The sequence below is a fragment of the Carettochelys insculpta genome, chromosome 5 (assembly GCF_033958435.1).
Source record: "Carettochelys insculpta isolate YL-2023 chromosome 5, ASM3395843v1, whole genome shotgun sequence".
Lineage (NCBI taxonomy): Eukaryota > Metazoa > Chordata > Testudines > Carettochelyidae > Carettochelys > Carettochelys insculpta.
The window spans coordinates 28,567,764-28,586,542 of record NC_134141.1 but is presented as its reverse complement, the minus strand read 5'-3'; the positions used below and the strand labels follow the sequence as shown (position 1 = coordinate 28,586,542).

The 18,779-nt window shown below is 40.9% G+C and overlaps 1 protein-coding gene across 2 annotated transcripts in view; it reads right to left on the bottom strand.

Moving 5' to 3' along the window:
* Positions 1-12,485, bottom strand: part of JAK2 (Janus kinase 2) — a 161,578-nt gene extending 149,093 nt beyond the window's left edge. For both annotated transcript variants that reach the window (XM_074994863.1, XM_074994864.1), the window contains exon 1: positions 12,278-12,485. The gene's annotated coding sequence lies outside the window, so the exon portion shown is untranslated. The remainder of the gene's footprint in view (positions 1-12,277) is intronic.
* Between the last annotated feature and the right edge of the window lie 6,294 nt (positions 12,486-18,779).

Below are 18,779 nucleotides of genomic sequence, written 5' to 3'. Positions count from 1 at the left end.
TCCCCATTTCAAAGTGCTATAATTGCCATTTGGATTTTACTTAGTTGAGATAGACTGTGATGACTATGGGATACTAAATGATACAAAGACTGGGGACAGCTGAAATCTAGGTATCTGACTAATAATTAATTAATTATTTAAGACAGATGTGCATGCTTATTTCACAGAGCAGAAACAAGTAAAAAAGGAGAATGCATTTCTTTGGTACCAGGTATCCTTTTCAGACCATGAGAGTGCAAGGGGAAGAAGTGTCAGAAATGAAACAAAAATAGGAATAGGTAGAGTAAAGAGAAAAAACTGGAAGAGCGAGAAAAGGAGAAAGCAGACAAGTGAACTTTTTTCTTTTTTGCATGTGTTTCTGTAGAAGTACTCTGAGTAACCTGAAAGCTTATCCTTTTCCCCAACAGAAGTGGTCCAATAAAAGATATTACCTCTCCCACCTTGTCTCTCTGACGACTTGATAGATTTTTCTAATGTTATGTTATTTGTGCCCAGATTCCTTGCAACTCACTTAGAAATAAATGCTCTCTCAATCATGAGTTTGCTGTGCACTGTATTGTTTGTTTGCTTCAACACAGAGAGATGGTCAAGATCACCAGATTACTATTTAGTCTTCCATTTTCTTGCATAAAAGAAAAAGTCCCCGATCTCACATTCTTCAAATGTTTTGTTACCACTAAATAATGCATTACCTTGTTAATGAATTTTATAGATGCTAGGTATATGTTCTGAGGGTTACCATGGTAATTATATTGTGTATTTATAAAAAAAGCAATGTTGCTCCACTGTCTACAAACTAAATATGAGGATCAGAATTTTGTTTTTCTTGGCTATGACATCCAGAAGAAAAGGGCAAAATATGGAAAGAGAAACTAACAAGCTGATATCCACACACAGTTAAAGTCCGTAAAGGATCTAGAAGTGTGGATAACTTTCTTAAAGCACCAACTCTCTGTACTGGAGTTACAAAACAGGGGTTCTCACATGTTTACACATCATAGACCACCTCCTCCCCTAACATCTCAGGATTGCTCAGATTTGTAATTGCACACTACCCGTCTGGCAACTAGTCCAACAGCTTGCAAACACGTACAGTTAATATTAATAAAGAGAATGGCTATCATTGGTTTTGCTTTTACTCCCCCTCCTATTTTTCCTGCTCCTGTCCCACAGCAGCTCCTGTTCATCCATTCTCAAAACATTTTTACACCCTACCTGCCCCCTCCTTCTACTCAAATAAGTTTTCCCCTTAAATCAACTAGCTGCCACCTTTCTCAACCATGTTGCATTCCAGGAAACATCAATTCTCATCATCACAACACCTCAAAATGAATTCTGGACTCACCTCATAATCAACAGTCCCCATAACAACAGATATTTCCCCTGACTGCAATGCAGTTCTGTTTACCTCCTCACAGTTAATCAAATTTCTCCGCAATCTCCTTCATTCATAAGTCCAAACTAATTTCCTTTCTGTGATGAACAGCCATGTTCTCTACTCCGCTCCCCGCTTTCTGAAAATCAACTCTCTTCCATCCACATATTTGAAGGGTGGTTAGCATAGCTTAAGTATAATGCTGTTTGGCAAATTCAAGAAATTCCTGGGCAGCTGAACAATTGTATTTTATTTTCTCTGCAGTTGCCGTTTTCTCTCTGACTGTGTCTACAATAGAAACATCTGTCTACAGAAGTTGCTGTCAGAAGACCTGTTCCAACAAAAATTCTGTCGACAGATCCAGTCTACGTATAAACAGGGACTGATCTTTTGAGCAGCTCTGTTGACAGAAGGGACCTCTGGAGCATCTACACAGCTTTTTTATTGACATTTTCTGTAGACAAAATGCACTTTGTGTGTAGACACCCACGAGTTTTGTCTACAAAAATCTAGTGTAGACATAGCTCATATGTTCCCTTCAATGCCCTCACTTCTTCGCTGCAGAGACATGACAGAGGAACATATTTCTGCCTCTCAAGAAGGGGATGGTGAGCTGACTCCCTTGAACAGGTTGATCTGGAGGGTTCTGGGGCCTACCATCTTCCCTTTCAGTGAACTGGGAAGAAGGATTATAAGGAAGCCAGTCTCTGTTAAGTACACAGGGCAGCAGGAGGAGCTCATCTGGACCGGGGAAAAGGAATCATTCATTGGGGAAGTGGTGGGGGTCAAGGAACCAAAGAGACAGCTGTAGAGAGAATAGGAACAAGGAGGGGCTTTCAAATGAACTGTCCCCACTCAATGTAGACCTTTAAAGACTAACAAAATAATTTATTCACCGATGAACTTTTGTGGGACAGTCCCACTTCATCAGCTCAATCTCATTTTCAATACAGATTGACAAAAAAGCTTCCCTTCCTTTGATGCTCGTAATTACCTCAGGCAGGACAATTAACACCTCCTCACCCCTCATACCCCTCCTGTGTATTTGATTTATCGATTTTTATTGCAATTTTTTTTTTGGTCCTCTGTACTTATAAATGTCAGTCTGTATTGGAAATGAGATTGATCTGATGAAGTGGGTCTGTCCCATGAAAGCTCATCACCAAATAAATCATTTTGTTTGCCTTTAAAGTCCTACATTTCTGACGTTTTGTTTTGTTGGAATACGGACTAACACAGCTACCTCTCTGTCTCCACTCTTGTTCTCTGCCTCCTGATCAGCTCACCTCCCAGTCACTTATATTCCACAGTCCTGCTGAGCCCTACCCCCTGCCCCTCTTCCTCTACTGGTGCTTCCCATCCTGACTCCAGTGATCCATAAGGTTTGGAAAAAAAAGGAGCTGGTGGGGAAGAGAGATTCTTTCATGGAGCAAGAGATGGTAGTGCCAGCTCTAGTATAATGCCTAGAAATGTTCTGCAAGTGATTTGGGCTAACAAAGAGTATGGCTGGTCCAGTTCACTGTGGAAGGTTTGTGGACCAGAATTTGGAAACTGCTTTAAAAAAAAAACCAACACACACACACACACACACACACACACACACAGAGAGAGACTCTCTCTCTCTGGTAACATGGCTGAAGCCTAACGCGTACACAATATGAGCCAGACGCTACCCTAATTTAGCAAATACAGGAAGGTAAAGAACTGGTCCAAGGGCATTGCCTTAAATGAAAGCAAAATAAATCACCATTTTTAATTTTAAATTTAAAAGAGCAAGCAGGAATTCTTGACTTAAATCAAGGACTTTTTGTATTTGTACCTTTTTCATTAGTTTCCGAAAGAAAACTTAATTCATATTGACTGTTAACTATTTAAAATGGTTTTCTTAAATACAGCCTTTATATAAAATCTGGCACTTCATGAACATATAACGTATTCACACACATATAAACTTAACTTTCTTTTTTGGAATTTACAATTTTAATTTTTATTATGTTACAAAATACTGCAATATGCATCTTTTTGCTTGATAATTTTTCTAACCATGAATTGTGTAAAGCTACATTTGGAAGAAAATTTGGAATTCAATTTAAAAAGACTACAACAGGTATTATAAACATTATGTTAATAAAACGACCTTAAATATAGCGTGCAATCAGTAGCACAGACACCTAGTAATACAAAACTCTACCACTTTTTTTTTTTTATTTTAAAGAGTCTGGGTAAAGGAACTGTTACTTTATCAACTGAAGTATCCTTCTTCTGACAGCTGGAACTATCTTATTTTAAGGAACATAAATGGGATTAGGGTGCAGATTTGCAGATGACACTAAGCTAGGGGGAGAGGTAGATATGCTGGAGGGTAGGGATAGGGTCCAGAGTGACTAAGACAAATTGGAAGACTGGGCTGCAAGAAATCTGATGAGGTTCAGTAAGGACAAGTGCAGACTCCTGCACTTGGGCCGGAAGAATCCCAAGCATTGTTACAGGCTGGGGTCCGACTGGCTCGGTAGTAGTTCTGCAGAAAAGGACCTGGGAGTTGTAGTGGACGAGAAGCTGGACATGAGTCAACAGTGGGCCACTGTAGCCAAGAAAGCTAATGGCATATTAGGTTGCATCAAGAGGAGTGTTGCCAGCAGATCCAGAGAAGTGATTGCTCCTCTTTATTTGGCTTTGGTGCGGCCGCATGTGGAGTACTGTGTCCAGTTCTGAGCCCCCAATTATAGGAAGGATGTGGATACGCTGGAGAGGGTCCAGCAGAGGGCGACCAAAATAATTTGGGGGCTGGAGCATATGACTTATGAAGAAAGGTTGAGGGAATTGGGACTGTTTAGTCTGCAGAAGAAAAGACTGAGGGGGGGACTTGATAACAGCCTTCAACTTACTGAAGGGAGGTTGCAAACAGGCTGGAGAGACGCTGTTCACAGTGGTCACGGATGGCAGAACACAGAACAATGGTCTCAAGTTGTGGTTGGGAAGGTCCAGGTTGAACGTTAGGAAAAACTTTTTCACTAAGAGGATGGTGAAGCTTTGGAACGGTCTACCCAGGGAAGTAGTGGACTCTCCATCCCTGAAGGTGTTTAAGTCTCGCCTCAACAAAGCCCTGGCTGGGCTGATCTAATGGGTTTGGTCCTGCTTAGGGCAGGGGGCTGGACTTGATGGCTTTTTTAAGGTCTCTTCCAGCTCTATGGTTCTATGATTCTATGATTGTACGCAGATGAATGCCATTATGTAGACAGATAAAGCTAATAATGAACTACTGATTTAACTATTATAGCTCTTCAAACACTTTTTCATGTTTTTCTGATACCTACTCTTCTTTCTAATGAAGCTCACAGAATCTCCATATACTTGCTTTATTTAATTTTTATTATAAACTAACAAAAATCAAAATTATAGTCTCATGTTTAAAAAAAATGTTTTAGATGCAACAGGTAAGTCCACAGACAAAACACATTAGCTAATAGACCAAGAGCTCTGCCAGTGACTTAGAGAGCAGATTTGTAGGAGTGCAGGCATTCCAGCACCCCAGAAAGTCCATCTTAGATTAATTCTGCTCCCACACCAGTTTAACTTCAGTAATTTCAATGAAAATACTTCCAATTTCTCTTAAACTGGTTTTCACTTCCTTATACTTTGTTTATGCCAGTAACTGTGCATCTGCTCCCTACAGTTGAGAACATGGCCCATTGTTTTTAAAACAAACATTAAACAAATGCACAGTTCAGTCTTCCCATGATACACATACTATCCTCACAAACTTTAATAGGAGTTATAGCACTCATCCTCAGTGGAAAAAAATACCCTCAACAATACTTAGTTTAAATATTACACAGTATATTAAATTACACCAATTGCTCCAGGAGCAAAAGAAAAAACAGACTAGCCTGTATTTCCAGTTATCACAAATTATTTCAGAAGTGCCACTGCTGCCTGGTATAAGATTAAAAATGACATTTTTTTCCAAAGCTATTTTTCAAAGCCTACAAAAGGGGATAGCAGTTGGCTTAGTGCCTTTTTTTGCTTCACTAGGATACAAAAAGTCAACTTGAAAACTGTTTGGTTTATTTGTACTTCTGTTTGTGTCAGTCTCTCCACCATTACATTTACAAGGAATATGAAGTTTTGCCTTCTTAGTTTTTGCTGTACATTAGGGAAATGGAGTAGACATTTGTGGGAAATCTGATGGTAAATGAGGAGAGCAGTAACTGATACCTGTTTCTAATTTGGAATTCTTCTACTTCATTGCCACGTGACCTCCTTCTGACAACAAAAAGTACCAAATGATCCCAAAAGTGGGGACTGAAGTCTGAGCCTCACTGCCCCAGGTAGGAGATCAAAGTCCAATGATTTCAGCCCCAGACAGGTGACCTGTAACCTAACCATGCTTCCCAGGGTTGACGCCCTTGGTTTTTGTCTCTGTGTGGCTGGACTGAGGCCTTGGCTTTGGCCCCCAGCACCTCTAAGCCAGACTTAGCAACCCCATTAGAATGGGGTTGCAACCCACGTTGGGGTCCTTGCCTGCGGTCTGAGAACAGCTACCCATTTACACCCACGAGATTCAGACTGTGGGGTGAAAAGCAAGTATGCAAGACGTCGTGTTCCACATCTCTATGAGCTTCTGGTGTTTTTATAAACGTTCTCATGCACCACTGCTCCGTGATGCAGACTGGAAGGAGCTGGGACACTCAGTGTCCCTTGCAACCATTTTGTTTTACCGAATAAACAGCCAAAGTACAATACTAATGAATTGTTCAGGCACAGCGCTACTTACTCAAGAGCATACCTATTTATTCATGTGAACTTGGTAAATGTATAAAATTCTCTAGATCTGGAAACTGATGGCAGAAGAACAATTTCACTGGTTTGCTCTTTTCTACTAAAGTAATTTTACACTATGTTAATAAACTCTGGTCCCCAACCCCACCATACATAATAGAATATGTCACTTTGATCTTGTTTTACTAATTTGTCTCCCTGGAGAGTATCCTAAAACTGAAGTGTACTTGCAAAGATGGATCCTGAAGCATCTTTGACCTTTATATGATGGACAAAATCCTTTAGAAAATATACATTTATTTCTTAGCTTCATTTGACTCCATTTCCCCAACATCTATTTAATTTACCATAGAACTCTTCTCATTGAACACTCAACAACTGTTTTCCAGTTATCCATGTTTAAATTCTCATATGTTATCAGCAGAATTTGACTAATTGGCTAATCTACATTGATAAATCTGAGATATCAATTTAGGCCCTGGCTGGATCCATGCAGGCAACTCCATGGCATTCTCAGAGTCTCACAGAACTCAGTGTGCTGCCTACATGGATGCAGTTGCAGGACTGAAGACTTAGGTGTCAGAGGTTCAAGATTTAGTGTTTGTAACATCTAGTGCGATTGGACATTTAAAACAATTCCATTTCATCTTTAAATATTCCCCCTGCAATGTTGGAAACCAAAAGGATAGTAATGCATAAGAAATACAAAGTGAAACCTATGGTAAACAAAGTGAAAGTGACTGGTCTGTTTCAAGGACCCAAATTAATGCGGAGCAAACATTAAAAATATACTGCCCCTGTCTTAAATTAAAATTGTTAATGATCTAAGTTTCAATATTTAAGGTGTCAAGTTTAGACTAAGATAAATGGTCTTAACTTATTTTTATTTTGTCAATGCCCCTTAAAACACAGAGACTTTGACTAAATTAAAAATGCACAAATGTTTCTATCTTGGATTTGTTTAGCTCAGGACTTTGCAACCTGCACCTCTTTCAAAGGCTTCTTTGTGGCTCCCAATGCTATTGTTGCAAAGGAAAAAGGAAAAACAGAAGTCCTGATTATTTTCGATAAACAGTGAGTGTCTAAAAGCCCAAAAATTAACAACTCATATCCAAATAGCAAACAATATGTGATCTTGAAAGACTGGATAACTCCCACTAGCATCCTCTAGAGACAAAGAAGGTTCAGGAGTGAAAGTCAGGAAGACCGTGGTACAAAACACATGTAGGCTACATCTACACTGGAAGCATCTATCTACAGAAGTTATTGTTGGAGGATATGTTCTGACAAAATTTCCATCAAGAGATCCCGTCTACAAATAAAAGCAGATTGATATTTTGTTCTGCTCTGTCGACAAAAGGGCTCCCTGGAGCGTCTACACACCTTTTTGTGGACAGTTTCCGTTTTTGGTGTGTAGACGTGCCACAAGTTTTGTCTACAAAATTCTCTAGTGTAGATGTAGCCGTGTGAGGAAACAAAATATGTAAAAAGTTTGTGAATGTCCTGCAGTAAATATGTATCACACTACATATCATTGTGTATGCACTGTTCTGAAAACAGAGGTAACAAAAAAGTATGGTTTGATGTTATTTATTAAGGACGATCTCATATTCACATGCATTACAGCTCTTGAATTGAGTTTTTAACCAAACTGGAAAAAATGGCTTTTCTTACTATTTTGGGTTGCTGACCCCCGGTTTAGCCTGTTTGAAAATAATAATTGTACTACATAACAGTCATCTCACAAACTTCTTTCTAAACCAAAACAACATTCTTTATTATCATTTAAAGAAATCATAATCCACTACAGTATCTTTTAGTGTAGTACAGTCTAATGAGCTGATCCTTCAAAAACTTATACATGTGAACATCTTTACTCATGTCAAATTGAGTTAACAAGTATAAATATTGGCACAACTCAGTGCCAATGACTGGTGGACAGAACATTGGATGGGGACTCAGGAGCCCTGCATTTGCTACTGGCTCTCCACTGGCCTACTATAAAACCTTGCACAAGTCACTTTACCAGACTGTGACTCAGTTTCCCTCGTCTGTAAAATAGGGATAAAGTAACACTACTGACGTACTTTGTAAAACAGTTTGAAATCTGCTTATGAAAGGCACCATATAAGAGCTAGATATTCTTACATAAGTACTAGGAAAAAGTCTCAAACAACAACTAGAAATAGAACAATAAAACATTTAGATGGCCATGATATGATACAGACTAACCAGCACACCACCGTGAAAGGATATCTTGCCTCTAAAATCTATTATAATTCTTTGAATAATTCAACAAAATAGTGGAAAAAGGAAAACTAGCTGTAATAATTTAATTGGATTTTCAAAAAATCATTAACAAAATCTCACACCAGAGATCTTGAGGTAACCGTGTACTCATGGGAGTGAGAGACAAAGTACTGTTGTGGATTACAAAGTGCAAACATTTATGCATGTTCATAAACATTTGCAGGATTGGGACTTAAATGATGTTTCCTGCATAGCAAAAGTTTAATAGTGGGGTGATACAGTGTCTTGTACTGGGCTGGTGTTGTTTAAGGCACTTTTCAGTGATCTAGAAAAGGGATGAATAGTGTACTGGCAAAAATTGCGGCTGACAAATCATTTAAGTTAAAAGACTTGAAAAGACCATGGAACTCTTACTAACCCAGGCCAATGAGCAGCAATAGGGCAGATAAAATTCAATTCCAATAACTATACAGTAATTCATACTGGAAGAAATAATTTCAACTATTTACCCGTATTGCTTGCTCACTGGCCTGGAATCTGACAAACGGTCTAACCACTGTGACACTACACAGCTTACTGTCTAAGACAGAAAGCAAAAAACAAAATGTCAGACTACATAAAGAACAGAACTGAAAATAATACTGTAAACATAACATTTGTATACACACTCAGCTGTAATACTGTTTCACCTTATCTCCAGAAAAAGAGCAGAAATAGAAGGGGATCAGAAACTAGCAACAAAAATTATTACAGGCATGGACAGGCATTGAAGACACTGGGACTGTTTAGTGTAGAAAGGAAACAATAAACAATAATAATTAAGTAAATTGGATGTTCTTATTCTCCCTCTCTCACAGTACAAAGAACACTCCATGAAACTGAAAACAAAATCTTAAAACAATTTTTTAACACAGTTTATAATTATTCTGTGGAACTCACTTCCACAAGACTATTGATGCCAAGAGCTTAGCAGAATTTTGCAAGAACTAGACATATACAGATTTAAAAGAACAGCTAGCTAGGATAAAAAATTATAACGGCCCTAATTACTCATGCTACAGTGCATAGACTAAACACTAACTAACAGATTTGGAAGAAATTTCTCTTATGGGAAAATTATTCCATAACTGTCTGCTACAAAATCCATTGTACCTTCCTCTGAAGCACCTGGTACTACAGAACATCAAGTCAAAGGGCACTAGTTGAGATGGACTAGTTTAATGTGCCAAAGCAATTCCTAGGTTCCTGTGTAGTGCTATAATGTTTAGGCTATTAATTTGTTACATAAGCAATTCTGAACATGAGAAGAAATGTTAACAGGACAACTTTATTATGGAGGGGGTGAGTGTACCATCTTTCTTTTCAGCAACCAAGTAGTGCCCATTGCAAGTAACAGACTGTTAGACTTAACCAACCGACCAGCGATGTAGTTGGGTGTGGTAACTTCCATTCACCTTAATGATGGACACAAGATGTTCCAAGGAATGCTGTAACATCCAGCAAAATGCTGTTACTTTACAGTTAAAGTACACATACTCAAATTTTCAGGTGGAAGTACCTTATGCACAGTAAACAGTCTCAGGGGGTAACCACGTTAGTCTGTAGCTTCACCTTAGAGACTAACACACTTACGAGGTCACGAGCTTCAGTGGGTAAAACCAAATTCATCAGATGAGAAACAGAGAGGGGTTTACCCAAGAAAGCTCATGACCTCATAAATGTATTAGTCTCCAAAGGTGCCACAGGACTGCTTATTTGTGTATGTACATTAGTATCTTTTTGTAAATCTATTATTTGCTTTAGTTTGGTTTTAAAGTTTTTCAAGCTACAAATACACTCTTTATGGAATAATCTGCAAAATGCCATGCTCAAATATTTGAGAAAATGTCTCTGGCTCCCCTTTCTATAATTTAACTATGTCTGAATCAAAGTAAATCTAATAGGAGAAAAACCACAATCCTCAGCTGAGATCCTGAGCCAAATCCTACTTGTCTGGTCACATGAATAGCCTCTCTGGCCCTGGTGAGAATGATGTGGGTGGAACCCTGAACCCACAAAGTCCAATGAGGTCAAATATAATCCTAAAAACATGAATGCTTCTTTTAGTTATGTGAATGTACGTTGTAAAAATGTCATATATCCCCAGGCTTAGATACACAGTTTAGAGAATGATAATGAAAATCTAGTTCACTAATTATCCTCATGGATACTGACAAATTAGTAACTAACAGTACAGTTGTTAGCACACTAGCAACTAGCTTTCTTTTCATCCTGCTCTGTGGTTGTGCATAACAATTTTTCCACCTTGTCTGAGAACAGCTATTACACAGAGCATATTTCAACTCCTACGTTATTCTATCCACCACTTTTCTAATGCCATTAAATAAGGCGAAGCAAGGGCAACAACATTCAGCTCCTTTCATTTTTCCTTTCATTGCCCTACACAGAAATCTAATGCATCTATCATGAATGCTAACCCACTCACTGCAACTTTATAAGCTTCCTGTTGATTAAAATGTCCCCTCCCAAACACTACTTCCCTATTTTTTAATCACTGATATTTACAAAAATTAAAGCCCTGCAAGCAGTTCAGCAATAAAATATCTTCCCCCTCCTCTGCCACAAGCTACCGATAAGCATCATTATTCCTTCATACTGATACTAATGAGGCTCTTTACTGTGTAATTGTCCCTTACAGGGGTTTTAAACCTTCCTCAACACTGGTACCAGAAACAGGACAGACTAATTGTTCTGATCGATTAAGGCAATGCTTGTGTTCCTAAACCCTCCCATTATTCAAAGCAGGGAAGAAAAGAGAAGAGAAGAAGACAGTGACTAAGTCAGACCACAGCAGCAGCACACATCATGTAAATTACCAGGTAGATAGGGTAGGAAAAGAAGCCAGCCAAAATAATGTCTTAGAATCTCCCCTCTTCTTCTCTCTGTAGAGCCACTTTTCTTTCCCTAATATATAAAACACATTTATATCTGCAAAACACAACAAGCAATAGATTAATTAATTTGATGGCTGTGAGTGGGAGGGGAGAAAGCTTGGCACAACCCTCAAGACGTCAGAAAACTTACCGATCCCTCAACAGCTAATCTGTTCAAAACTAATTAGGAAACCAGAGTCACCAACACAATTTTCTCCAGTTATTCCTGAATGTTCCCCTCTCTGCTTAGCAGATCACACTATGACAACTAATGATTTACTAATATCAGGGGTAGGGCAATCCACTTCCCTTCTCAAACAGACAGAGAGAAGATATTGAGACTTGATCACTTAAGTTTGCCAATTAGACACCTAAGCAGTACACAAAGGTATCTTCTGAAAATAAGAAGTATTAACCCATAAATTCATGTCTGAAGAAATTATTTGTTTCCAAATTAAGCAATTTATAAAAAAAGAAAAAATCAGACCAGCAAAGGAGAAAATTAAAATATCACCACACAATTAAGCACAAACTAAATTATTTCCACGTACAGTCCAATATTTATATATTTCATCCTCCCTGAGAAGCAATGTGTAGAAAGAGGAAGGCAGATTCCTACCTATGTTAATTAAACACGGATAAATACCTCACACGGAGGTACAGAAGGTATTTGGTGGTGTGTTCAGGCACTGGACAGCTTCCAGGGAACTACAGACACCCCACCCCACAAGGGGGACAAGGCCTCTCCTGCTTAGCATAAAGCTCCTCATCTCTCCCCTTCGCTCGGCAGCTGCCGCCCGAAGAGGGCAGCGGCCCGTACCAAAGGGGTAACGAAACCCGGGGGGTTTAAAGCTCTCTACCCGAAGCCACGTCCAAACCGCGCACAGGCACCCACGCCCGGACGCGCAGACAAGCGTTGGCCGTCACGTTGTGCACTCACCCGCCGCTGCCTTGCCTTGCCTTCCCCGCCCCGGCTCCGCGAGCTCCTCGCTAAGGGAAGTCCGTGGGACTGGCCGCGCGGTGCCAGAAAGGTGGGGGGTGGGGAGAGCCGCGCGCCCGCGCTGCTTGGGTGTGCCTCGGGCTCCCCGCGCGACCGCTCGGCTCGGGGAGACCCTGGCGCTAGCTCGGGGCCGGCGCGCAGCGCTGGGCTCGGCTCAGCAGGCCTGTGCGTCATCGTCACGTAACGGCTAGGGAGGCAGCATGCTCCGGCGGCGGGGAGGAGCCAAGGCCGGGTGTCTCTCTCCCGCCCCCACGCTCCCGACCGGATACACACAGGGCAGTGTGGGCGCAGGGGTCCCGTGGAGCAGAGGACTCTGTGGGGCGCACCCCTCCCCGGGAGCAGGCAATGGGGAGGGGAGATCCCCGCCCCAGCAGCGGGGAGGTGTCCGAAGGCGCTGCTGGAGGTGGGGTGTCTCTGCCGGCAGAAGGAAGCTTTAGGGCGAGCCCGGTGGGGTTCTGCCCGCAGTGGTGTGAGGGAACCACCGCAGAGCTGGCTCCCGGTAAGCACTGTAACTGCTTAGGAGAGGCCCCAAGCGGCTAATGTGTGTGTGTGGCGGGGGTGTCCCGTGTTCGCTTTTTACTGTGTTGGGGATGTGGGCCAGATGGCCGTATTCACAACTCCTTCTGTCCCCAGGCACCAGTGCAGCCCAGACAAGGAGTTCTCTAGGGGCAGCGGGCCCCCAACCTTTCCACACTAGAATACTCCTCTCCAGAGGCTGATTTGTCTTGCATAGTGCAAGTTACACCTCACTTAAAAACTCCTTGTTTACATCAGACATAAAACCTCCTCTAAGGCTACGTCTACCCTTAGGAAAAACTTCGAAAGGGCCATGCTAATGGTCAAATCGAAGAATACAAATGAGGTACTGAAGTGAATATTCAGCACCTCATTCGCATCCTGCTGGTTGCAGCACTTCAAAAGTGCCACGTTTCACTCGTGTGCAGCTCGTGTGCGTGGGGGTGCTTTTCAGCTGATAGGAATAAGGGGATTTGATGTTTGCAGGGTCCTTTCGAAAAAGAGCCCTGTGTAGACAAGCCGTGTGCAAGCAAAATGTGTCACTTTAGAAGTGCTGTGGCCAATGGCATGCTAATGAGGCACTGAATATTCATTTCAGCGCCTCATTAGTATTCTTAGATTTGGCCATTGGCATGACCATTTTGAAGTTTTTCCTAAGTGTAGACACAGCCTAAGTGTGACAGCACACTAGCACTGGGAAATGGCTGACTTTCTCATTTTTACCGTATAGTTAGAAAATAAGTCTATTAGGCTATAAATATTGTACTTACATTTCAGTGTGTAACCTTTGAAGCAATATATGTAACTGATAAAATCATCCAAAGCCCACGATTTGCTGGTGATGGGGGACTTCAACTATCCAGACATCTGTTGGGGAAAACAGCGGAGCACAGATTGTCGATCGAGTTATTAGAATGTGTTGGGAACAAGTTTTTTATATTGGAAAATATAGTAAGCTCGTAGGGAGGAAGCTGTTCTGGATGTGATTTTAACAAATAGGGAAGAATGGGTTGAGAACTTGCAAAATGGAAGCAGTTTGGATGAAAGGGATCGTGAAATGACAGTGTTCATGATTGTTAGGAATGATAAGAGGGAGAACAGCAAAATAAAGACTGAATTTCAAGAAGGCAAACTCAGAATTGGAAGGTAAGATCTGATGGGAAAAAAGTTTGAGGAAAAATATTTGAAGACAGTGGGCAATTTTCCAAAGAGATATTATTAAGGGCACAAGAGCGAACTATTCCACTGTATAAGAAAAATAGGAAGTATGGCAAAAGACCACCCTAGGGTAACCAGGAGATCTTGAATTAAAAGAAAAAAAGTGTCCTACAAAAAGTGGAAACTATGCCAAATTACAAAGGATGAACATAAACAACACAAGTATATAGGGGCAAAATCAGAAAGGACAAGGCACAGAATGAGCTCAAACTAGCTACAGGTATAAAAGTAAGAAAAATTTTACAAATACATTAAAAGCAAGAGGAAGACCAAGGACATAGTAGGCCCATTGCTAAATTAAGAGGGGAGAACAATAACAAAAATGGGGAAGTGATAGTGGTGTCATTAATGACTTCTTTGTTTTGATTTTCACCAAGAAGATTGGTGGTGATTGGATGCCTAGCATAGTGAATTATAACAAAAATGGAGTAGGTTCAGAAGCTTTGAAATAGGAAAAGAACAAATTAAAATTACTTTAAAAGGTTAGTTGTCTTCAAGTGAACAGGGCCCCATGAAATCCATTCTAGAATATTCAAGGAGTTGACAGAGAAGATATGTGAGCCATTAGCTATTATCATTGAAAAGTCATAGAAGGCAGGAGAGATTCCAGAAGATTGGAAAAGGGCAAATATAGGGTCCATCCATAAAAAGGGAAATAAGGACAACCCAAGGAATTTCAGACAAGTCATCTTAATTCTGTACCAAGAATAATTATGGAGCAAATAATTAAGGAACAAATTAGTAAATATCTGGAAGATAATCAGGTGCTAAATAACAGCATGGATCTGTAAAGAACAAATCATGTCAAACCAACTTGATAGCTTTCTCTGATAAGACAGTAAGCCTTGAGAATAAAGGAGAAGTGGTAGTTCTGGTATATTTAGAGTTTAGTTTTGCATGACCTTCTCATTCACAAACTAGGAAAATACAAACTAGATAGAGCTCTTATAAGGTGAGTGCATAACTTGTCGGATAAGCATTTCCAGAGAGTAATTATCAATGTTTCACAGTCATCCTGGGAGGGCACAACAAGTGAGGTTCCACAGAGATTGGTTCTGGAATTGGTTCTGTTCAGTATCTTCACCAATTATATAGATACTAGCATAGAGATTGTACTTATGATGTTTACTGATGACACCAAGCTGGGAGTGATTGCAAGTGCCATGGAGAGTTGGATTATCATTCAAAATGATCTAGGCAAACTGAAGAATTAATTTTTCCACACTACTCTGCACTGATTAATCCTCAACTGGAATATTTTGCCCAGTTCTGGGCACCACATTTCAGGAAAGTTGTGGGCAAACTAGAGAAGGGGTAGAGAAGAGCAACACAAATTATTTTAAGGGCCAGAAAACATGACCTTCCTGAAAAGACTGAAATAACTGGATTTGTTTAGTTTGAAAAGAAAAGATTGAGATGGGACTTGATAACTGCTTTTGAGTAGCTATAAGGTTAGTACAAGGCGAAAGGTGAACGTTATTCTCTTTAATCTCTGATAGGACAAGAAGCAGTGTGCTTAAATTGCAGCAGGGGCGTTTGACAGGTTGAACAGAGATCTAGACACTGTCACCCGGTGTACTGATTATACCACTGAGTCCACCTGCCTGTCCCACTGAACCAGATGTTCTGGTCTCCAGCAAAGCACAGAGTTGAGGTAATAGCTCCCCCAGCAGTATAACACAGATTCTGACAACAGCTCAGCCCTAGGACAGCTCAGGTATAGGGACATGTCAGCACCCTGGATCACAGCCCCAAATAGAACTAAAACCCCAAGTATATACATCTTACTCAGTATTGAAATTTCACCTAGAGCAAGATCTTAAATATACTCACCTCCTTTATCAATGAAGGACAGATATGCACAGCTGTTTCTCCGTCACAAGCAACAATTATTTACATTGCTTTTGGTAGTAAACTAAAATGTTTTATTAAATACAAAAAGTTGGATTTAAGTGATTGTAAGTAAAAATAGATCAAAGTAAGTTACTAAAGAAAAATAAAACATGCGAGCTAAGCTTAATACAATAAGACAGGGTTTCCGAACCTAAGGGTTGTGACCCAAACATGGGTCACCATTAGATTTTCTAAGGGTCACGGGCTGGGCAGCTCTGAGCCGCACGTGGCTCTTTAAGGAGCCATTTGCAGCTCCCACTGCTGCCACCACTCACACCCCCAGCTCCCAATTCCTGCCCTACCATGCTGAAATGGAACTCAGTGTAATTGGTTTAACAGCTGGCAGGAGGGATCTGGCCATTAAACTAAGTCCAATTTCAGTGCATCAGGACAGGGAACTGCCTGTGCTGCAGGTGGGGGAAATGAGTAGAAGGGCTGGGGATGCTGTGCGGAGGAGGCTGTGGGAGCCTGGTGAAAGAGCAGTGAATAGCAGTGGTGCTCATGTTCAGTAGGAGGGGGGCATTTTGGGACTGTGAGGGGTTTAAGCATGGAGGTGCAGGGGCTGAATCAAGCTTTATTGAAAAAAATATTCCCAGGGGAGAACCGTCTCCTTCCTCTGGTTTTGAACTGCTTTGGGTCACAAAGTCTTCCTGAGTTATCAAAATGGGTCACCGACTCAAAAAGGTTGGGAGCCGCAGCATTAAGAGAAGTTGTTACAAATCATAGTTATCACCTAGTTCTTATCTCGTGTAATTCTTCACAAGCCAAAGCCAATCTTTTTCCTCTGACCTGAGTGCAGTGAAGCTCCTCCACCCCTCGTATTACTGTTCTTTGTTTTCCAGGTGTTCTGCATATCTTGTTAGGGTGGCAAGGCAGTTTCAAAATCCAGCTAAAGATCTTCTTTATTTGTTCCCCTTACCTTAAATGGAATTTTCCCAGAGTGGGAATTGTTCAGTCCTCCCACCACAATGGAAATTCAGGATGGATTCCAGCACCAGGTAGCATAATCATACATTTTTGTAGAACTAGCCACACTATGTGCATACAGGAAAACTAAAACCATTCACAGAAAACTGTCTTGAGAACCAGGTCATTACGTTTCTTAAGAACCACTCATTGCTCTCTCTACAAAACCCAGGAGTAATAAAACAGGTTTATACTTGATATTTATAACTTCACATACAAGAACCCAAAGAGAATGTGTGTACACCCAGGGTATTACAGTCTCTTGAATGATAGGTTACTTTCCCTGTTTTGCACAAAGTATATTCAAATTCTACATGTAGATTCATATTCAGAAAAGTATTTCCTTAAAAACACGAAGGTGTAGCACCACAGGGAGGTTTAAGTTGGAGATAAGGAAAAACTTTGTAACTTTCCGGGTGGTTAAACACTGGAATAAATTACCTAAGAAGGTTGCAGATTAGATAAACACCCACCAGGGATGGTCTAGATGGTGCTAGGTCCTGTCGTGAGTACAGGAGGCTGGACCTGAGGCCTCTCAAGCTCCCTTCCAGCTCTATAATTCTGTGGTTCTAAATCACTTTCTAGATGAAATTTCAGTACTTACTGATTTCACTAGAGCATTTTATAACCTGTCAAAAACTAGGCAAACATGTAGACTAGTTAATGTAGACCCTGGAAGATGTCTGCGTACACCACTGCACTAGGGCCTCAGCCTCCTGCTTGAAGACAGCCTGCAGGTTGGGCCACAATTACATGTATGTGAATGGGAGGGGCCCAAGTGTAACAGTGCCATGACCCCAGCCCTGATTGCTGAAGATTGTTACTGTCTCACCCACAGTTAGACTCTGCCCTGTGGACTCAGTTTAAGTGGTAACTTACACTGCAGAAATGGGCTTATTCAGGGGCACAGCTCTGAACTGGCCCTACGCAAAGTGAGCAAGCATGGCAGAATCTATCTCATATTGCTGATTATTCCTCTTTCTTGAAACATGCTCGTCTTACTCATAGTGCTTAAATTCCTTTTCCATTCTTGCTGATCTTGTCTCCATGCTGCTGCAGCTCAAAAATCCTCCTTTCTGTCCCAATAAGAACCCCAAGCAGGGCTGATTATCCTTTTCTTCTGATGGTGAGTTGGTTGGCTTCAGAGTGGGTTATGTGAGTATGGGACAGGACACTGCAGATTAATCCTTGAGACACCTTTTGCTTCCTTTGAATAGTCATACACCCCCCTCCTCCCATCTCCAGACCAATTCCAACACAACAACCCAGCTATATGAGGGGAGCCTCAAAATGGTGATTCTCTGTTCTATCTGGAAAAGGACACCAGAGGGAGGAGATCTGCAGGCCTGTATGTTGGTTCTTGGTGTACTGCTCTGTGTGGAAGACATGTGTGCAAGATTGATTGATGTAATTTCTTTACCTGGGAGAGGCTCACAGCTGAGCACAAAGCATAGGAGTTCTGGTCATTCTCCCATCACCACTTCTACTCCCCTCTTCCCTTCTAATGTAGGGATAGAAGAGTTTGGATTTCAGATATTGAGCCCACCTTATTTTGAATAAAAAAAATGGGCTCGTTCCAAGGGGTCTGTGAACCCCATACTGAATACCACTGTTCTATGGTAATGACCTTTCACAAGTCTTTCAGCATATTCTACTTTGCTTATCCCTTACCACCAGAACAAAAACACTCTCCACTATCTCTCCTCCCTTCTTCTGATCAATTTCAAGACATCTGCAGCTAGTACAGCTTTGTTTTTTGAACTTACTACACCCTCCCCCAGAACACCAGGATGTCAAATTTATGTTAATGAATGCAAGAGTTAATGGTCAATGAGAACATTGTCCTGAT